This window comes from Salvelinus sp. IW2-2015, linkage group LG31 (genome assembly GCF_002910315.2).
Source record: "Salvelinus sp. IW2-2015 linkage group LG31, ASM291031v2, whole genome shotgun sequence".
Classification (NCBI taxonomy): domain Eukaryota; kingdom Metazoa; phylum Chordata; class Actinopteri; order Salmoniformes; family Salmonidae; genus Salvelinus; species Salvelinus sp. IW2-2015.
Genome location: NC_036870.1, coordinates 18,911,880 through 18,929,592, shown reverse-complemented (window position 1 = coordinate 18,929,592; position 17,713 = coordinate 18,911,880).

Here is a 17,713-nt window from a genome sequence, read left to right as displayed (position 1 = left end):
CATGCCGTCCCTAGGAGGTTTGCGTCACTTGAGATCACTGACGATCTTCTGTCTGGGTTGGGAGATCCTTGTGGGCTATACTCAGCCTTGTCTCAGGGTAGTAAGTTGATGGTTTGAAGATATCCCTCTAGCGGTGTGGGGGCTGTGCTTTGGCAAAGTGGGTGGGGTTATATCCTGCCTGGTTGGCCCTGTCCGGGGGTATTGTTGGACGTGACCACAGTGTCTCCCGACCCCTCCTGTCTCAACCTCCATTATTTATGCTGCAACAGTTTATGTGTTGGGGGCTAGAGTCAGTCTGTTATATCTGGAGTATTTCTCCTGTCTTATCCGGTGTCCTGTGTGAATTTAAGTATGCTCCCTCTAATTCTCTCTCTCTCCCTCTCGCTCCCCTCCCAGAGGACCTGAGCCCTGGGACCATGCCTCAGGACTACCTGGCCTGATGACTCCTTGCTGTCCCCAGTCCACGTGGTCGTGCTGCTGCTCCAGTTTCAACTGTTCTGCCTGCGGCTATGGAACCCTGACCTGTTCTCCGGATGTGCTACCTTGTCCCGAGCCTGCTGTTTTTCGACTCTCTCTACCGCACCTGCTGTCTCTAACTATGAATGTTCGGCTATGAAAAGCCAACTGACATTTACTCCTGAGGACCTGAGCTGTTGCACCCTCTACAACCACTGTGATTATTATTATTTGACCCTGCTGGTCATCTATGAACGTTTGAACATCTTGGCCATGTCCTGTTATAATCTCCATCCGGCACAGCCAGAAGAGGACTGGCCACCCCTCAGAGCCTGGTTCCTCTATAGGTTTCTTCCTAGGTTTTTTCCTAGGTTCCTGCCTTTCTTGGGAGTTTTTCCTAGCCACCATGCTTCTACATCTGCATTGCTTGCTGTTTGGGGTTTTAGGCTGGTTTTCTGTATAGCACTTTGTGACACTGGCTGATGTAAAAAGGGCTTTATAAATACATTTGATTGACTGATAAGTGGTTTATCCATGCTCTGATATCTGGTTTTATCCCATGCTCTCCACTTCCATACCTCCCCACTCTCTTTCTCCTCTTCTCCCTCTATCTCTCAGGTTTCATATGGATTATGAAAGACATATTTTCTCTCATCTGTCTGACATTATTGCCTTTGGCCTGATCACCAGGACAATTTATACAATTGAACCCTTTGAGCATCTGAGTGTAAGTCCAACCCCTAACACTGGGATTATCCAAAATACACCTAAACATTTCATCAAGTGACATCTCACTCTATAATCAATACTAATCAATGGTCAGTACATAACACATTTGAATATCTCTGGAAAAAATATCACATAAACATATGTTAGGAAAATACAGATCAACATAAAACATTCAAATTAATGAGCGGTGAGCGCTAGCACCTGCTTGATATCTAATACGCACATGACAGGAGCACACCCTCCAAACAAAGAAAGTCTATTTATTGACAAGGCAGTCATGTGACCGCACTAATAATGGAACTACATGTCCTCAAAGATGGAAGGCAGGTGGGAGGAGGCGAGATCAAGTGGAACTATACTAGCCAATGAGAGGGCAGAAAGCATGTGAAGATTTAATTTTAAAATGTTAAAATTTAACCTCTATTTTAACAGGAAAGATATATTGAGATCTAGGTCTCTTTTCCAAATGTGCCCTGTATAATACAATATAAAATACACTTTAACACAAATATATATTTTCACACCACAGGAGGTTGGTGATGCCTTAATTGGGGAGGATGGACTCGTGGTAATGGCTGGAGTGAAATGAGTGGAATGGCATCAAATACATTAGCCATTCCATGCCCCCTGTTCCAGACATTTATATGAGCTGTCCTCCCCTTTGCAGCCTCCATTGCTACACACACATTAGAATACAAAAACAATTTCATGGTAAGCACAAATAAAACATCACGACTCACCCAGAGAAACAGTTACATTCCTCCACCATTAAATCCCCAATCAACACTTTAAATTGCCTAAACAGCACCAGAACATCAAGATGAAATGTATTTAGAATTTTGTTCTAGCAATACGTTGCATTAAAACTAAAAGCAGGTTTACCTTTACTCAACTGTCTATACTTCAACAGCAAAGTTAGATAAGACAGAATTTTCATGAAGTAGGGCCTTGTAGGGCCTTGTAAAAAACAGAGTTATGTAGAGATCTACGGGTCTTTAGCGAAGTCCAGCCAACATTTTGATACAGGATACAGTGATGAGGATCAAAACTGTCACCTGTAACAAAACAAAGGGCATTATGGTAGATGGCATCTAAAGGTTTAAGGGTAGTTGCAGCTGCACTTTGATAAATAATATCACCATAATCAAGAACAGATAAAAGATTGAATAATCTGCTTCCTACTGCTTAGAGAAAGGCACAATCTGTTTCTGTAGAAAAAGCCAACTTTAAATCTTATCTTCTTAACCAGCTCATCTGTTTTTTAAACGTCAAGTCCTTATAAATCCAAATGCCTAAGTATTTACATGCGTAAACATGTCGTTTATCTGAAACATTCCTCAGAGAGTTTAAAAACAACGTATATTTTGTTTTGCCCGTATTAAGCACAAGTTTTAAATCAGCAAGGGATTCCTGCATAACTATAAAATCTGACTGTAGTTTTGACACAGATCAACAGCCAGATCAACAGTCAGGGCAACAGCCAGATCAACAGTCAGGGCAATAGCATACATAATACGATCATCTGCATATAGATGAAGTTGACCATTTTCTACAGATTGACCAATGGTGTTTACATAAAGAGTGAAGAGAACAGGTCCCAATATCGACCCCTGTGGTACACCTCTGTGTACTTCAAGAAATTCAGACTAAACCCCATCCATCACGATGGCCTGAGTTCTGTCTCTAAAAAAATCATGAAAGCAAGAACAGGCGTCGGAGCTCAGGCCTATAGAGGACAATTTATTTAATTTAATAGTATGAACAACAGTATCAAAAGCTTTTGACAGGTCCACAAACAAAGCACATTTCATTTTAGTATCTAAAGCATTGACAAGATCATTAACAACTAAAGTGGTTACTGTAAAATAGCTATGCCCCGGCCTAAACCCTGATTGATTTACATTCAAAATACATTTTTCAGATAAAAAAGAGCAATGTTGTACATTTACCAAGGCTTTGAAAATCTTAGCTAGACAAGGAAGCCTTGAAATGGGACGATAATTATTAAGATTTCTACTATCTGTCTCCATACATCAAGGGTACCACAGGGCTGTGTTGTGGGTCTCCATACATCAGGGGTACCACATGTTATGGAGTGGCAGCACAAGACCTGATTTATTTCCATACTTTTGGAATATTTCCTCATAATAACTCTTAAAAAAAAAAAAAGTTGGTTATTGAGACAATAATGATGGGCGCTGCACACTTAAGCAGACCAGGATCCAATTGGTTGGCCCCTGTGGATTTCTTGTCTATTGCTAGCAAAGCATCCAGGACTTATTTTTCTGTAAATAACCTAAAAGAAAAGCTTTGACTCTCATTTCTCTGATCACTCAGCAAGTTTCCCATATCAGCATCCAACCCAGTATCATTGTGAATAGACTTAGAAGTTATTTCAAAGAGATAGCCCGCTAAAATAAAAATGGTGATTAAATGCATCAATGATGGCAGTTTTTTATGTAATGAGGCCAGTGTCTGAATTAATTTGTTGTGGTAGAGAGGAGGAAGTAGAACCCTTCAGGGATTTTACAATTTTCCAGAATTTAGAATTTAGCAGAACAGGCCATAGAGATAGATTGAGGACTCATCTTTGTGTCTGTGCCATTATAGCGTCTGCGACAGCTTCAATGGCGCTGCCCATGTTATCTCCATTTTAAAGTAGTATATTTTCTTCTTCATTGGCTGATTGCTCCCAACTCATAGGAATTCCCACCCAGTTGACTAGTTTAAAATGGCAGAAGCCCTCAATGGCAATGTCCATTCTAAAATAGGTTTTATCCATGATGAGTCCTCTATCTATATCTATGAAAACAGGCACAACTGCCATGTGCATCCACTTATATCAGTACATTCGTAACAACCTAACCATTACGAAACTTTAATTTGATCAAATAACACCCACGTAGAAATTGAGCATTTAAATATTTTGTTGAACAAATTCGACCCTCTCATTGTTCTCCTTACAAAAATTCCTCACTTCGTGGGCTTATTTTCGTGTACTGATTTAGGGGAAGTAAAACCTCTCACGTCGCCTCTTTCTCACTGCTCAAAATCAGTCCACAAAGAATCTGTGGTCTTTTTATTTTATTTAACTAGGCAAGTCAGTTAAGAACAGTTTTATCAAAGACTCAATCATGGACACTTACTGACAGTTGTGGCTGCTTTGTGTGATGTATTGTTGTCTCTACCTTCTTGCTCTTTGTGCTGTTGCCTGTGCCCAATAATGTTTGTACCATGTTTTGTGCTGCTACCATGTTGTATTGCTACCATGCTGTGTTGTTGTCCTAGGTCTCTCTTTATGTAGTGTTGTGTTGTCTCTCTTGTCTTGATGTGTGTTTTGTCCTATATTTATATATATATATATATATTTTTTAAATGTTTAATCCCAGCCACCATCCTCACATGAGGCCTTTTGGTAGGCTGTCATTGTAAATAAGAATTTGTTCTTAACTGACTTGCCTAGTTAAATAAAGGTTAAATTAAAAATGCAATAAATAAATAATACAAATGTACAATGATAGCCTACAATTAGGGTAGGGTAGGGTTGGGGAGTAACGGATTACATGTAATCCGTTACATGTAAGGGATTATAAAAAAAACTGTAACTGTAATCTGTTACATTACCAGACAAAATAATGTAATGAGATTACAGATAATTTTGAAAAAACAAGAGGATTACTTCAAGGATTACTTTTAAATTCTGAGTTTCTTTTGAGTTTCTCAATAACATTCAAATCAACATTGAAAAAAAGAGCAAATTTAAATTTGTTCCACCTGAGCGTGTCTGACCAGAAGTCAGAGACCACTATGATGACACACCAAATGTGTTTGATGGATCGCGGGAAAAGAGCAGGAATAGGCTTTAGTAGGCTACATTCCAAGCTATGTTTTCCAATGGTGCGACTGCTGTCGGCATCCAAAAATGATCCAACTTGAATAAACGCTTGGAGGTAAGAGCCTATGGAATAAAAGTGGGGCTTTTATTGCTCAATCTAATTCATGCTGATAAAAACTTGCACACTTTTGATAGACTACAACCACAATCTGTGGTTGCTACATCCATTTTTGGACATATTAATTATGTATGTATATATATATATATATGTACATATGTATGTATGTGTGAATTGGTTCTTGAACAATATACCTTATAAATGCGCTGTCACACTCCACGAGAACCCAAAATATAAGCATGTTTTTCTCAAATGTTTGTAAACATTGTAAATATAAACCATCACTGTATAGCCCCATAACATGGTTAAAACAATAATTTTGATATCATATCAAAAAGCTAAGCAATAGGCCTATAGCAAATGCAGCATATGGAATTAATTTGTACATGTAAATAGCACTTTTCAGTGGTGCTCAAAGCCATTCCATGAGCGCAGCATACATCTTTCATCTAGAATCAATGAGCCCAATCAGTCCTCCATGACAACAAAATCATAAACAACAGAGTAGGGCTGGCTAATATATCCTTAGTTTGGGGTTATGCTCAGGTAGAACAATTTGGCTAATTTATACTTCCATATTTCCAAGTCCTATTCTTGAAGATCAAGGGGAATAACATTTATTGGATTGACTGGAATCTGATAGACTTTGGTTTTTAATGTAAAGATATAACTTATAACTTTATCATATTATTATATGTAGTAGAATGCGATGGTTTAGAAGAAGCCTACATAGTCAACCCATAAAGTAAAATTTAACATCATATATGGCCAGCTATGTAAACTTTAACATTGATTTATCCTGCAATAGATGTAGTTCAATTGGTAACATACATTTTTGTCTTCTTCTAATGCCTCTTAAGGGGAACGTCATCTAAAAGTAACGGAATGTAATCAGATTACGTTACTGAGTTTGGGTAATCCAAAAGTTTTGTTACTGATTTCAATTTTGGACAGGTAACTAGTAACTGTAATGAATTACATTTAGAAAGTAACCTACCCAACCCTGCATCCTTGAGTAAAAGTAAAGATACCTTAATAGAAAATGACTCAAGTAAAAGAGAAAGTCACCCAGTAAAATACTACTTGAGTAAAAGTCTAAAAGTTTTTGGTTTGAAATATACAATTACAGTATCAAAAGTAAACGTAATTGCTAAAATATACTTCATCAAAGGTAAAAGTAAAAGTATAAATCATTTCAAATTCCCATAATTTTCTTGTTTATTTTAATTTATGAATAGCCAGCGGCACGCTCCAACAGTCAGACATCATTTACAAACGAAGTCTGTGTTTAGTGAGTCATCAGATCAGAGGCAGTAGGGATTACCAAGGATGTTCTCTTGATAAGTGTGTGAGTTTGATAATTTTTTCCTGCTAAACATTTAAAATGTAACGAGTACTTTTGGCTGTCAGGGAAAATGTACGGAGTAAAAAGTATATAATTTTATTTCGGAATGTAATGAAGTAAAAGTAAAATACCCCAAAAAGTAAAGTAGTTTTACATAAGTACTTTACACCACGGTGTGTGTGTGTGCCTGCGTGAGAGGGTACTTTCCACAGAGGCCCTTCGTGGGTACTCATATCCATATCTTCAGCTTGTTCCTCTTACCTGACAGAGAGAGTACGATCTCTGCCCCTTGAGAGCTTGGGGAGTGCTTCAGGACATCTACAGAGACATATCAAAAGCGAGAGTGGGTCTGGGTAGTTCTAGCCTGAGTATGCTCTTAACACCCTTACAAGTCAGAGCTGACAGGATGAAAAAAAGACACCTGATCGGGTCGCATGGCAGACTCATTTAAGGCTAAAGAGTACAGTAACATTCTCATGATCCCAGTGGATGGTTGATAGGTAACCATAGAAATAGGAGGACTACTATAATGGACATTCCCCGTCAAGTCAACGTTCTGTCATATTTCTAGTTCAGTGATAGTTCAGCCCCTCACCATGACATAGACACCAGATGGGCAAATAAATAAAGTTCCTAAATGTGAACACAATATTTATAATGATTATTGTGGTGAGAATGCTGTTAAGAGATCCTGACAGTCAGACAGACAGACAGCCATGTTATGTGATGTTGTTTCTCCTGCCATTCTGTAGTGTAGGTGTTAACTTTGATTAATGTGAGTCAACAGACCACTGTCAGACATCGCCACCTTGTTATATGGGGTAGGGTAGCTGTGCTGTGTATTGTGTCTTGTGTAGTATTTATGCTGTTGAAATCCCACTTGGAGGAGCGATTCAGCATTTTACTCTCAGCCTGTGGTCCCATCTCTCTCTCTCTCACTCATTCTCTCTCTCTCATTCTCTCTCTCTCTCAATTTATTGGCATGGGAAACATATGTTTACATTGCCAAAGCTTGTGAAACAAAAGTGAAATAAACAAAAAGTGAGCAGTAAATATTACATTCACACAGGTTCCAAAAGAATAAAGACATTTCAAATGCCATATATACAGTGTTGTAAAGATTTTGAAAATTAGTGAGTATAGGCCTAATTCTGCTCTGCATGCATTATTTGGTGTTTTACGTTGTACACAGAGGATATTTTTGCAGAATTCTGCATGCAGATTCTCAATTTGGTGTTTGTTCCATTTTGTGAATTCTTGGTTGGTGAGCGGACCCCAGACCTCGCAACCATAAAGGACAATSGGTTCTATAACTGATTCAAGTATTTTTTGCTAAATCCTAATTGGTATGTCAAATTTTATATTCCTTTTGATGGCATAGAAGGCCCTTCTTGCCTTGTCTCTTAGATCGTTCACAACTTTGTGGAAGTTGCTTGTGGTGCTGATGTTTAGGCCGAGGGAAACGGTGTCTAGATGGAATTTGTATTTGTGGTCCTGGCAACTGGACCTTGGACCTTTGGAACAACATTATTTTACTGAGATTATTTTTTTTCTTCTCTCTCTCTCTCTCTCTCTCTCTCTCTCTCTCTCTCTCTCTCTCTCTCTCTCTCTCTCTCTCTCTCAGCTAGTCTGTGTTGTCCTAGGTGTGCCATGAAAATTAAGCCTGTCTTGTCATCAACTGCAGAAGGCAAAGAGTTTGTCTGTGTCACCAAGCTTTGTTGCCAGGATGATGACAATGATAAGCATTTCTTCCTCCTGGTGAGTGCTCATCAGTCATCGCCAGGGGAGATCACTGGGTTCTACTTGGGTGGGCCGGCTGGGAAGTATACTCCGGACATCTGCAGTCACATAACTGAGAATGAGCTAGTCCAGGAGTACATCTGCAGACACATAACTGAGAATGAGCTAGTCCAGGAGTACATCTGCAGACACATAACTGAGAATGAGCTAGTCCAGGAGTACATCTGCAGACACATAACTGAGAATGACCCAAACCAGGAGGACCTCTGCAGCCATATAACTGAGACTGACCCAAACCAGGAGGACCTCTGCAGACATATAACTGAGACTGACCCAAACCAGGAGGACCTCTGCAGCCATATAACTGAGAATGACCCAAACCAGGAGGACCTCTGCAGCCATATAACTGAGACTGGCCCAAACCAGGAGGACCTCTGCAGCCATATAACTGAGACTGGCCCAAACCAGGAGGACCTCTGCAGCCATATAACTGAGTATTGTGTGACTGGAGATGAATACACAACAACCACCTGATTATACTGCTCCTCTATGGATGACTTCATGCAGCTGGATATTTGCCTCTTACAAACTGAATACATCATGCACCATGCACCATGCTCAGAAATGACAGAGAAAAGGAGTGTTAGCACTCATGTACACTCTAATGTAGTGTACGCTAACCCGGTATAGCGAAGGAAGTCGCTCTGGATAAGAGCGTCTGCTAAATGACTTAAATGTAAATGTAAAAGAAGGGCCTCACCTCTTGAGAGATGGGTTCCTCTCAAGGTTTCTTCCTTCTACGGAATCTTTCCTTGTCACTGTGTTTCCGCATTTTGGGATCTAGTCCAATGCTATTGATGTGAACAGACACGAAAGTCCTCAGGGGCAAATAGAAGGTAAAACGTTTACCAAACATACAAATGGCAACCCAATCTCTCTGTGGGTGATTGACAAAGCTCCACAGACCAAGGCTGTGTGTATAAAATAGTTTAGTCGGGAGTGTGAATGGTTTAGTGGAGGGTAATGGAAAAAGGAATATGTGTAACGGTGAATAATAGTTCTATTCTGGGAAAAGAACACTTCTCTATGACAAATTAGAAGTGCAGCTTTCGAATCCTAAAAATCTGTTAGGAGTTACAGAGGAAGCGCTACTACTTTGCCAAATAGCGTTGTGAGCCTCACTGACGGAGTTGGCCTCTTATAGTGAGCCTCACTGACGGAGTTGGCCTCTTATAGTGAGCCTCACTGACGGAGTTGGCCTCTTATAGTGAGCATCAGCTGAGGAGTTGGCCTCTTATAGTGAGCCTCACTGACGGAGTTGGCCTCTTATAGTGAGCCTCACTGACGGAGTTGGTCTCTTATAGTGAGCATCACTGACGGAGTTGGCCTCTTATAGTGAGCCTCACTGACGGAGTTGGCCTCTTATAGTGAGCCTCACTGACGGAGTTGGCCTCTTATAGTGAGCATCACTGACGGAGTTGGCCTCTTATAGTGAGCATCACTGACGGAGTTGGCCTCTTATAGTGAGCATCACTGATGGAGTTGGCCTCTTATAGTGAGCCTCACTGACGGAGTTGGCCTCTTATAGTGAGCATCACTGACGGAGTTGGCCTCTTATAGTGAGCATCAGATCCCAATTAGGACCATGCAGACTACATACCTGGGTTCAAATAGTATTTATTTCTTTCAAATAGTTTAGCCTGCCTTGGAGTGCCATATGTGCAGGGGTTTGCACTTTTGGGACTATTCCATTGGTTCCATTGTACCAGGAAAGCTCAAGCACGGCCGAAGCATTCGAAGTAAAACAAAAAGTATTTGAACCCAGGTCTGTGCAAAATACAGACATGGTGGACTACTTTCTAAAGTCAAGTCCTTTGTCTGATTTTTGGATTTAAGATTCTGCTCAAGACTAATGTGTTATAAAGTTGTCGGATATCTGTTGAAGTGGGTATACCAGAGTAGATTTGTTACTGTAACTATAAGGCCTTCTAGACTAGAGAGGACCTACAGCAGTGAAATATCACACGCTTTGGATCATTTGTCAAGGATTTGTCCATTTATAGACTCAATGTGTGGTTCTGAAGTTCTGCCCCCATATGCATTCCCCGCCCAAACTCCAAAGGATTACATGCAAATAGATAATTTTTGCAAATTGGGTTATTATGATTGTCCTCACATATGTCTGAGACTCTAGAACACACATGTATCCATTCTCCCTCCAAACTTCTGCTTACAGTTTGTCCGGCCCACCAACTGAACTCATGGATTTCCCAGTTCTGTCTGCAACTGAGGAATATACACTGAGTATACAAAACATTAAGAACACCTGCTGCTTCCAGGACCTGCGCAGGGACTGCGGTTGAAAATTAGCCGGCTGGCTAAAACCGTCACTTTTACTGAAACGTTAAATTAGTGTAGATGAAGGGGAGTACACACGTTAAAGAAGGATTTTTATGCCTTGAGACGATTGAGACATGGATTGTGTATGTGTTCCATTCAGAGGGTGAATGGGCAAGACAACAGATTTAAGTGCCTTTGAACGGAGTATGGTAGTAGGTGCCAGGCACATCGGTTTGTGTCAAGAACTGCAACGCTGCTGTGTTTTTCCACGTTCAACAGTTTGCCGTGTGTATCAAGAATGGTCCACCACCCAAAGGACATCCAGTCAACTTGACATAACTGTGGGAAGCATTCTAGTCAACATGGGGGGGCGTAACTCAATATTAGAAAGGTGTTTCTCATGTTTGGTATAATCAGTGTATCTAGAGATACTGTACAGGATTAAGAGATAGTATTATGATGGTCTAGGTGTTCTCATGGTCTGCTGACTGTGGTGTTTCTGTCCCATGGGGATGTGATCTGTTCAGTTGCCAAGCTCCATAACTATGAGACGCCTCTAGCAGGAGGACCACCACTTCACATTTTACTGGCGCTATTGACAAATTGGACACATTTCTCTTGATAACTATGAGAGAGAATTACTATGATCACCATTTTACCTGACACAAGTTAATTCTGCCATAGCGACATTAGACAGTATCAAAGGGAGCTGTTGACAAACAGTGGGTTGCTATGTAATTCATAGTCTCTTAGCAACTTAACATTTGTTTCAGCTTCATTGCACGAGGTGTCCTATCACAGCAGGTAGACCAGCTGCTGCACCAGTGTTTGTATTGTGTTACTGTAGGGTACGCTGCTGTGTAGTAGGCCTAGTGAAGCAGCACTAAGGTTTTAGCTGTGAGAGGTATGAAATGCATCAGGAATGGACTAAGACTGGTTACAAATCGTTTCACCAGCTTTTGGGAATTTTTTGAAAATGTTTGAAGCGCACTCATTATATTTGACTGCTTCTGTCAGGCTCATGAAAACCTCCATTTTACTCATGAAAACCTTGTTTCATTTTACTTTCACAACGTCTAGTCTGAAGGAGGCCATTCGCTGTAACGATGATCTGACTGACCGTGTTTTATGTTCTGTTTTATTGGACAGATGTCTCTTTTCTCAGATCGCTTCACCGTAATGAGAAGGCTCTCCGTGTACACAGAGGACTAATATCAACAACATGCATATGAATCTCTCCTGGTTCGAAGTAGAGGAGAGATTGACTGCATCACTACTGGTCTTTATGAGAGGTATTGCCATGTTAAAAGTACCCGAATTGTCTGTTCAATCAGCTAACACACAGCTCAGACACTCATACATACCCCACAAGACATGCCGCCAGAGGTCTCTTCACAGCCCCCAAGTCCAGAACAAAGGTTAGGAAAGTCACAGCACTATATAAAGCCATGACTACATGGAACTCTCTTAGTACCTCAGGTAACTCAAACAAGCAGTAAAATCTGATTTATTAAACACCTCACGGCACAATGATGACTGTGACGAGACACACGCACGCACACACACACACACACACACACATTATTCTTAGTATTGTCATGCAGTACTGTAATATTGTACTGTAATAATGGAGCAATGTAAATTTGCATAATGCACAATGTTTTGTTTGATGTAATGTTGTATCTATGTTTGTACCCCAGGAGAAGTAGCTACTGCCTTGGCAACAGCTAATGGGGATCCTTATCCAGTTTTGGACAATTGCTTCCACATGATTTCTAAAACTATGGCTCCTTTTCTCTAGACTCTACACACAAACCCCAAAACACACAACATGCAAAACGTCACACATCTCTTGCAAAACCAAACACTTCATTCAAAACTATTTGAACTCCTCTCAAAATGGTGTTTTTGGGTCAAAACATACAAACCATCAAATGATTAGCTCTTATACACGCCAACTACACACAGATGTGACAAATGTAAAACACTACTATCTTGAGTTTTTCGCATGTTCAATATGCAGTGGAGTCCCCGGTAGTTTGTCATAGCACTCACACGTACATGTATGTGCACAAATATATACCGTATGTATGCATATTCAGTATATATTTACACTATAAACAGAAATGCAAGGGGGGGAAAATAAAATGTATTTCTTTCTCAAAACGTTGTATTTTCATCCAGATTTCGGGATGAACAGTAACAGACAAAACAAATAGGTTTGTTACTATAAAGAAAAAAACAATGAGGGTGCATCCTGTCTCCTATTTGGGTCTGGCCACAGCACCTCATCAACATCACAAGCCATGTTCTCTCTGGCTCAACAGCGGGGGAAGTATCGTCTGGTGTGGAGTATCCAGCTCTGGCATGCCCCCTCGTCTGTCACCACAGGCCTCCTTGTCCTCGTCCCCCTCTTCTTTCTCTCCTCTTCCTCTAACTCTCTCTCCAAAATTGTCCTCCATTGTTGTCCAAACAAAGAAAGCTAACCTGAAGCCTATTTATGGGGCTCAAGCTCTGATTTATAAGTTAAGAAATTAGCTATAAGTGTTTTCACACGTGAGCACTGGGTGTAGGTATTCGGTAAATGAGTGAGGCATTTTGAATTGCAGTGTTTTCCAAACCAAACACAAGACCTGTTCATTTTGAATGATGTGTCTAATGTAGAGAACTGTGTTTTGTGTTTTGCAAAAAGTGTGTTTTACAATTACAAACTGAGTGTAAAGCAGATAACGTGCTTACAGTTTTGCAGACTTGGTCTGAAGATTAGGTACATGAGTTAATGATTTCACTGAGTGTGCCTCAAGTACCACTTTTGGTGTGAGAGCGATTGTAAAAAAAACGGTAAAATACTTAAATAGTCAATCTGAATTATGAGAGGACAGTGCTTCCTGGTGGTGTGAGGCAGTAATTCTAACTGTATGGCAACTGCTTGAGATACTGTTCTATTGAGATGGCGTGGACAGAGACGAGGGCTTTAACTAAGTGGGGAGTCACATGGGTGGTGTTCATTAGGCATTAAGGTTATACCTGAACTTGTCCAATAAGAAAGGCTTGTTTTTGGTTTGAACAAGAGCCTAGTTTGTGGTTAGGGGTGAGAGATCAGGAAAGGGTCTCACACATCTCAGGGCTGGGTGTCTACAGTAAGACCACAGAGCTGTGGACAGACGTAGTCTAAGACAGAATAAACATCAAACTTGCCCTTCCACACCACAACACTCTGGTGGTTTTGGTCTTTCTGGTTAGAAAATATACACACATAGGCCTTTAGCCACAAGGGAGAAGGAACCGACTGACTGTTGAAGGAAATATTATGCCAGTACCAGTTCTGTTATTTGCTTTCTCAAAATATACAAACCCAAGACAAATAAAGAGAAATGGACCAAGAAATCACTCATTACCACGGCAATTTCCCCTCTATACCGCACTCCTGGCAGCCAATGAAAATGCAGTGTGTTTACTCTCTGTATTGTTAGTTATTGATGTGAACTGATATTTAGAGTGGGAATTAATTGGTCAATTTTTCTGAGAACATTGATGGCCTCTTTCATAACTCTATGCAGCATAATTTGGCTTGTTGTACATTCGTTTTGCTGTCCTTTCCTTAATCTCGAAGGGGAATTACCTTGTTTTCCTCAATGTACTGCTCTACACACCTCAGCATTTGTGTATTATCATCACCCTTATACCTAACTAAAGCCATGGCAATATAAGTCTTTTTCTGGGAGCATGAAAAAAACACATCAGATTTGCAGACATTTCCACTTCCAGCAGGTACAGGTTGTTTGAGTTATATAATTGAGACAACCCAGGACGGAAACCTCCAACGTGGTGACAAGTTTAGGTTACCACACTGTGAGATGGGTCCTTGGCTGGCCAGAGAAACTATATTGGCAGCCAGGCATAGATATATAATACTAGAGTGGCAGATATCATAAACCTACACAGCTCTAGAATGTATTATAATAATATTTCTATGCTGACAGGTCACAAGAGAGCAGAAAATACACTGAGTGATCCATGTGGTGATTCTGTTGCAGCCTTTGTCAACACAAACACAAGTGGAAAAAAATAGGAATAATATGTTTCCTCATGTCCTTGCTATCCGTGACAAAAATAGTTTTCTTTGAGATGGAAAACACGGTGCCAGAGACTCATCGTCAAAACCCTGTCAGCACGTTATCTGTGAAATGGATTTGCGGTGTGTATATCTGGCTGTAACTATACTGTAGCAAAGCATTGTGCTGAATGACCTACACTCTCTAGTCATCAGACATGGAGTATTCCAAGGTTTGAAATCTTGCAGGTTAACTTTCCAGTGTATTTGAGGTTTAAAACGGCTTCTGAAGTTTGTAATTTCAAACTAGATTTTCCCTGTATCAATGTATCAACCCCTACAAAAATGTGTACTAATTAAAATCCACATAATAATTCACATTTCCTGTAGCAAACTGGCTCAAATTTAGATCCTACATCTGTAAGCCTATGTCTTAAATCCACATACTCCTATATGACTTCCACCACAAACCAAAAGTCCATAAACAGATCAACACAGAGAGAAGAGTAGAGTGCAAGATGTAGAGCAGCTTTCTCACCATGGTTATAGACTAAACTGTAAATCATATCCACTCATACCTCTCATATCTTTTATTACGTCTCTTTCCCTCTTTCTCTCCTTCTCTCCCTCTTCCCCAGTGGTGGAAAAAGTACCCAATTGTCATACTTGAGTAAAAGTATAGAAACCTTAATAGAAAGTTACTCAAGTAAAAGTGAAAGTCACCCAGTAAAATACTACTTGAGTAAAAGTCAAAGTATTTAGTTCTAAATATACGTAAGTATCAAAAGTAAAAGTCTAAATCATTTCAAATTCCTTATATTAAGCAAAGTGGATGGCACAATTTTTTATTTTTTTTTAAATGTACAGATAGCCAGGGGTACACTCCAACACTCAGACATCATTTACATTTGTGTTTAGTGAGTCTGCCAGATCAGAGGCAGTAGGGATGACCATGTGTGCTCTTGATAAGAGCGTGAATTGGACCATTTTCATGTGCTGCTAAGCACTCAACATGTAACATGTAAGTATTTTGGGGTGTCAGGGAAAATGTATGGAGTAAAAAGTACATTATTTTCTTTAGGAATGTAATGAAGTAAAAGTTGTCAAAAATATGAATAGTAAAGTATAGATACCACAAAAAAAGTACTTAAGTAGTACTTTTGAAGTATTTTTACTTAAGTACTTTACACCACTGCTCTTCCCCCTCCGCCCATTCTTAGCATTCTCAGACGTTGCTGCCTCTCAGTTTGTGGTAAAATGGTGGTGGTGAGTCATGTTGGAGAAGCTCTTGTCTCATGCCGGTAGGCCCCTAGATGGAAGATGGAGGCACCATGCCCATCCAGGGGCCTCTTTTCTTTCCTAACATCTTTAATTAGAACGTTTTGGGGCTAACTCCACTCCACCAACTTCAACCCTCCTCTCCACCCTCCACCACTCTCCACCCTGCACCCTGAACTAGCCCCCCTTCAGTCCCTCTCCAGCATCCCACAGGAAATTACATCATCTTGGTGATTTAGATGGCATGCGGCTAGCGTCACCTAAATAGTATGCTGACAAAATGACTTGTGTGATGTAGACATTAACTAATGTGGGGACTCTAGATCTACTGTGTGGCTCACGCAACCAGGAGTCTGCGGTCAGCCCGGTTGGCCCGGCGGTACTGACATTCTGGGGCCCGGCCCAGACACATCAGCACTGGGTTGGGGTTGAGTTCCTGAACAGCCAATCATGAGGTAGGAGACATGCGCCACCGTAGCGAATTGCAAACCTATGTTAGCATTGGCTGTATTAGTGTGTGTCGTGCTGAGCCTGTTCCAGGCGATAATAGGCACATTGGTCAGTCACTCGTCTGAGGCCCTGTGGATTAGCAGTGGTGTGTGTGTGTGTGTGTATGCGTGCGTGACATCCTTAGGTCGGTCGTCCACAGGGCATCATCTGGCTATAAATAACACCGCTTTCTTGCTGGAGGAGAACTACCTGTGTACTGAACTTCCCACCCAGAGAGAGGGAGGAGCTGTGTCTTTCATCCTTCAGCTTCATGGCTGCCCTTCATGACACGTTAGTCTTGTCGTCAATTAGAGATGACATGTGGATGATTCAGCCGTGGTCATCCTCTAGATCCATATGTCTTCAGCTTTCCTTAGGATCCTGATTATTATTATATTGTTTTACAATAGTTGTTCTTACAGTATAGCGCAATGTGCGTGAGAGAGAAAGACAGAAGGAAACAAAGAGAGAAAGAGACAGACAGGCAGACAGGCGAAGTGGGCTAAGTTTCCGGTGTTTGGCCCTATACACGCTGGATTGAGGGTTTGGACTGTGAGTAACAGCATGATTTTATATTCATGTACTCTGTATATTCTTATACTCTGCCTTATATGGAGTCCAGCATCCTGTACCAAGGTCAGAGACTATGGGGCAGGTGAAAGTGATGTTTCCTCTAATCCTAGCCAAGACTGTTTTAAAATTAAAATACATTTAAAAAATCAAACGTAAAAAGTATTGTGTTGTCCTCCAGACAGAACTGAGAGAACAGAGCCAGGCTCTGCACTCTGTCAGACTACCACAAGTGGTGGTTTAAACATATCTGTTTATCACAGTGTTTATGACAGGCAGTGTGATCACAGAAACAGATTGACCAACTATTTACCCTTCACCATCCTATGCGTGTGTGTGTGTGTGTGTGTGTCCACGTCTGTATTACCTATGTACACAGAGGGAAGTAGAGAGAGTGTAGCTATCTAACATTGAAGGTTTTCCCTTAATTAAGCCTACAGTGTTTTGGATTACTCAATTGTGTAAAGAGGTCAATCTGGCTCCATGTAAACATGGCTCAGCGCTGCGACATGGCCCATTAGTTAAGAAAATGCTGCATTCTGGCCTTTTTGATTGTGGCTTTTAAGAGCTGTACGTGCTGTATTTACGACCACACCACAACGCGAACATGGCAGACATGATGCTGTGTGTGCACGCGCTCTCTCTGATCGGAGTTCTAGGGTAATTAAAAAAAAACTGTGTCCCTGATTAGAGAACAACTAGGACTGTGTGTGTGTGTGTGTGTGTGTGTGTGTGTGTGTGTGTGTGTGTGTGTGTGTG